This window comes from Aegilops tauschii, chromosome 1 (assembly GCF_002575655.3).
Source record: "Aegilops tauschii subsp. strangulata cultivar AL8/78 chromosome 1, Aet v6.0, whole genome shotgun sequence".
Classification (NCBI taxonomy): domain Eukaryota; kingdom Viridiplantae; phylum Streptophyta; class Magnoliopsida; order Poales; family Poaceae; genus Aegilops; species Aegilops tauschii.
The window spans coordinates 35011659-35016613 of record NC_053035.3 but is presented as its reverse complement, the minus strand read 5'-3'; the positions used below and the strand labels follow the sequence as shown (position 1 = coordinate 35016613).

At 42.5% G+C, this 4955-nt stretch overlaps 1 pseudogene; it reads left to right on the top strand.

Moving 5' to 3' along the window:
• The first annotated feature begins 797 nt into the window (after positions 1-797).
• Positions 798-3873, top strand: LOC141027205 (uncharacterized; annotated as a pseudogene).
• The last annotated feature ends 1082 nt before the right edge of the window (positions 3874-4955 follow it).

Here is a 4955-nt window from a genome sequence, read left to right as displayed (position 1 = left end):
GACTGCACCCGTATCCGGATGGGACTCTCCTTGGCGTGGAAGGCAAGCTTGGCGACTGGATATGTAGATTCTTTTCCTTCGTAACCGACCTTGTGTAACCCTAGATCCTCCCGATGCCTATATAAACCGGAGGACTTAGTCCGGAAAGGACAGATACTCATTACCATAGTCATACAGGCTAGACTTCTAGGGTTTAGCCATTACGATCTCGTGGTAGATCAACTCTTGTAATACTCATATTCATCAAGATCAATCAAGCAAGAAGTAGGGTATTACCTCCATAGAGAGGGCCCGAACCTGGGTAAACATCGTGTCCCCTATCTCCTGTTACCATCGACCTTAGACGCACAGTTCGGGACCCCCTACCCGAGATCCGCCGGTTTTGACACCGACAGTTAGTATTTGACCCTTGTATGCATGTACATGAGCTCCTCTTACTTGTCTTGACCACATGGATTGACTTCTAGGAAAATCTTCAGTATATTCACGCCTTTTAATACGTAGTGCGTACGTGCTTCCAATAAATCTACATAAAGCATAAAAATATGTAGTATATTTGTTTCCAATAGTAAAACAAATAATTGAATAGTTACTATTAGAAATCACCTGACAAATATGCCGTATAATATTTGTATATGTATATATGGTGGCTATGTCCACATCAGCTTCAGTCCGGTTTCATGTCCAGCTATAACTGTTGGACGAAGCACGGAGAAAGAGGGGTTATAATGGAAGACAATGAAGAAGAAGAGGATGATGACAACTATCCTAGGTTCCCTGAATACGATGGTACTACAATGGAGTATGCTGAAGAAGAGGCATCAGATGAGCCCGCTGATGATCTTGGTTGGGCCATTGTTGATGCAAATAGAAACTGCAAAAGTGAAAAGGAGAGGTTGAAGTTGGAGCGCATGTTAGAGGATCACAAAAAATTGTTGTACCCAAATTGCAAAGATGACAAGAAAAAGTTGGGTACCACACTGGAATTGCTGCAATGGAAGGCAGAGAATGGTGTATCTGACGAGGGATTTTGAAAAGTTGTTGAAATGATAAAGAAGATGCTTCCAAAGGATAATGAATTGCCCGAGAATACGTACGAAGCAAAGAAGGTTGTCCGCCCTCTAGGATTAGAGGTGCAGAAGATACATGCATGCCCTAATGACAACATCCTCTATCGCGGTGAGGAGTACGAGAATTTAAATGCATGTCCGGTATGCAGTCTATTGCGCTATAAGATCAGCCGCGATGACCCTGGTGATGTTGAGGGAGAGCGCCCCAGGAAGAGGGTTCCTGTCAAGGTGATGTGGTATGCTCCTATAATACCACGGTTGAAATGTTTGTTCAAAAACAAAGAGCATGTCAAGTTGTTGCGATGGCACAAAGAAGACCGTAAGAAAGACGCGATGTGGAGACAACCCGCTGATGGGTCACAGTGGAGAAAAATCGAGAGAAAGTTCCCGAACTTTGCAGATGACGCAAGGAACTTATGGTTTGGTATAAGTACAGATGGCATGAATCCTTTTGGGGAGCAGAGCTGCAGTCATAGCACCTGGCCTGTGAGTCTATGTATCTATAACCTTCCTCCTTGCCTGTGCATGAAGTGTAACTTCATTATGATGTCAGTGCTCATCCAAGGCCCTAAGCAACCCGACAACGACATTGATGTGTACCTAAGGTCATTAGTTGAAGAACTTTTATAGTTGTGGGATAAAAAGGTGTACGTGTGTGGGATGAGCACAAACAGCAGGAATTTGACCTACGAGCATTGCTATTTGTAACCATCAAGGATTGGCCTGGTCTTAGTAACCTTTCAGGACAGACAAACAAGGGATGCAATGCATGCACGCACTGTTTAGATGAGACTGAAAGTATATATTTTGGATAATGTAAGAAGAATGTGTACCCGGGACATCTTCGATTTGTTTCGATCGGGCATCTCTTAAGAAAGAAAGGCAAGCATTTCAAAGGTGAGGCGGATCACCGGAAGAAGCCTGGCCACCGTACTGGTGATGATATATTTGATATGGTCAAGGATTTAAAAGTAATCTTTGGAAAGGGTCCTGGCGGACAATCTGTTACGAATGACGCTAACGGACACGCACCCATGTTAAAGAAGAAATCTATATTTTGGGAGCTACCCTTTTGGAAGGTCCTAGAAGTCTGCTATTCAATCGACGTGATGCACGTGACGAAGAATCTTTGCGTGCACCTGCTAGGCTTCTTGGGCATGTATGGGAAGACAAAAGATACACCAAAGGCACGGGAGGACCAGCAACGTATGAACGAAAAAGACGGCATGCATCCATAGCAGTATCAAGGTCCTACCAGGTACGCTCTTACCAAAGAAGAGAAGAAAATATTTTTTGAATGTCTAAGCAGTATGAAGGTCCCGTCTAGCTTCTCGTCGAATATAAAGGGAATAATAAATATGGCAGAGAAAAAAAATTCCAAAACCTAAAGTCTCATGACTGCCACATGATTATGACGCAATTACTTCCGGTCGCATTGAGGGGGCTTCGACCCGAAAATGTTCGATTAGCCATTGTGAAGCTATGTGCATCCGTCAATGCAATTTCTCTTAAAGTAATCGATCCAGAAATCCTACCAAGGTTACAGATAGATTTGGTCCAATGTCTTGTCAGTTTTGAGTTGGTGTTCCCACCATCCTTCTTCAATATTATGACACACGTCCTAGTTCACCTAGTCGAAGAGATTACCACTCTGGGTCCTGTAATTCAACACATGTTCCCCTTTGAGAGGTTCATGGGAGTCTTAAAGAAATATGTTCATAATCATGCTAGGCCAGAAGAAAGCATCTGCAATGGCCATGAAATAGAGGAGGTTATTGAGTTTTGTGTTGACTTTATTCCTAACCTTAAGCCGATTGGTGTTCCTCAATCGTGGCATGAGGGGAGACTGAGTGGAAAAGGCACGCTAGGAAAGAATGCAGTAACAAGTATGGACAGGCATTCTTTCACTCAAACACACTACACAGTTCTATAAAATTCCACCTTGGTGGCTCCGTATGTCGAGGAACACATGGATATTGTACGCTCCAAGAACCCGGAGCAGTCTGACTCCTGGATTAAATGTACACACATGGTGACTTTCGACGGTTGGTTGCAAACACATCTCATGAATAACACCACCGTTGCAGATGAGCTGTACTTATTGGCCAAGTCACCATTTTTGACTATATTGACTTTCAAAGGGCGCGAGATAAATGGGAATACATTTTACACGATCGCCCAAGATAAAAAGAGTACCAACAAAAATAGTGATGTCCGCTTTGATGCAACAAACAACAATAGGAAAAAGGACACATATTATGGTTATATAGAGGAGATATGGAAACTTGACTGTGGACCTTCTTTTAAGGTCCCTTTGTTTCGGTCCAAATGGGTCAATCTGACAGGAGACGGGGTAAAGGTAGACCCGCAATACAGAATGACAACAGTGGATCTCAACAATCTTGGGTACACAGACGAACCATTCGTCCTAGCCAATGATGTGGCTCAGGTTTTCTATGTGAAGGATATGTCTACCAAACCGAGAAAAAAAAAAGATAAGGAAGCGAATACATCATACGATGAGCCAAAGTGCCACATAGTTCTTTCAGGGAAGATAAACATCGTGGGAGTGAAGGACAAGACAGACATGTCAGAAGATTATAATAAGTTTGATGAAATTCCTCCCTTCACAGTGAAGACTAACCCAAACATCATGTTAAATGATGAATATTCTCCATGTTACGACGCAATCATAAGAAAGGGACATACGCGAAGAAAAAGTTTTATACCCCAAGATCCCACTCTGGGATGTGACCAACTTCACCGTCATCCCTTTCTCTCTAGTGAGTTTCCGGACTTATAGCTGGAAAGTCCCACTTTGGACAAACCGGAGGGAATCTTTATAACAGTTAGGGTATATATATATATATATATGTGTGTGTGTGTGTGTGTGTGTGTGTGTGTGTGTTTTGGGTGTTTCTAGCTGGACTCCAGAGCGTCGGAATCCAACCAAAAAGCTAGTTTGAAACATGATTTTTGAATAATTATTTATTAAGTTATGAATTTTTAATTATTCCTGTCATTTTAGTATTTTAATTATACAGAGGAGTTAATCAATTCAATTATGTCCAAACAAAATATGAATGTGTAGGTTATGTTAAGACAAACAATTTGACATCTTATTTGCTCCATTTGGCTTAACAGAACTGAAGATATGAGTTTTCAAAGTTTAAAATAATGTCTTCAATTACTGTATTTAGTTAATAAGTGCAAAATTAATTATTCAACTTCCTGAAACTCGCCGCCGCCATCGCTCCCCGTCGGCGCCGTCTCCGGCCGCTCCCGGCCCGGTCACCACCGCAGCTCGACGTGGCTCGATGCCCTCGTCCAAACGCCCCAAACCCTAGGCCAAATGGCCCCCTATGACCGATTCCCGCTGCTAGCCCGAGCACCTCCGCCGTGTTTCGCGTCGCCGGCAGACCGACATGGCGCAGCCATGGGGCCCCCCTGGGCCACTTACTGGTGGGTCCTAGAGCCCCCCCTTGACCGTTGACCCTGGTCAACGCTAACTGGGCCAGCCCCAATAGCTGACATGTGGACCCTCCTTAATTAACCTAAACTAATATAATTAATACAAGTAACTTAATTAGACATTGTCAGGTGGGCCCAGTAGATTAATTAGCTAATGTAGATTACTATTAATCCATGTTAGCCCCACAGACAATGATAGGTGGGACCCAGCTAAAAATAAAGAGTGAGAAGTAGATTAAAAATAAACGAATTACACAAAATACATGGTCATCAAATATAGTCTCCTGATCAAGCTGAACAAGTATTCGAAATTTTTTGAACAAGTATACGAAATTTTTGAATAAGTATTTAAAATGTTTAACAAGTATTTGACAAATGTTGAATAAGTATTAAATTTTTTTTTGCGGGGGAATA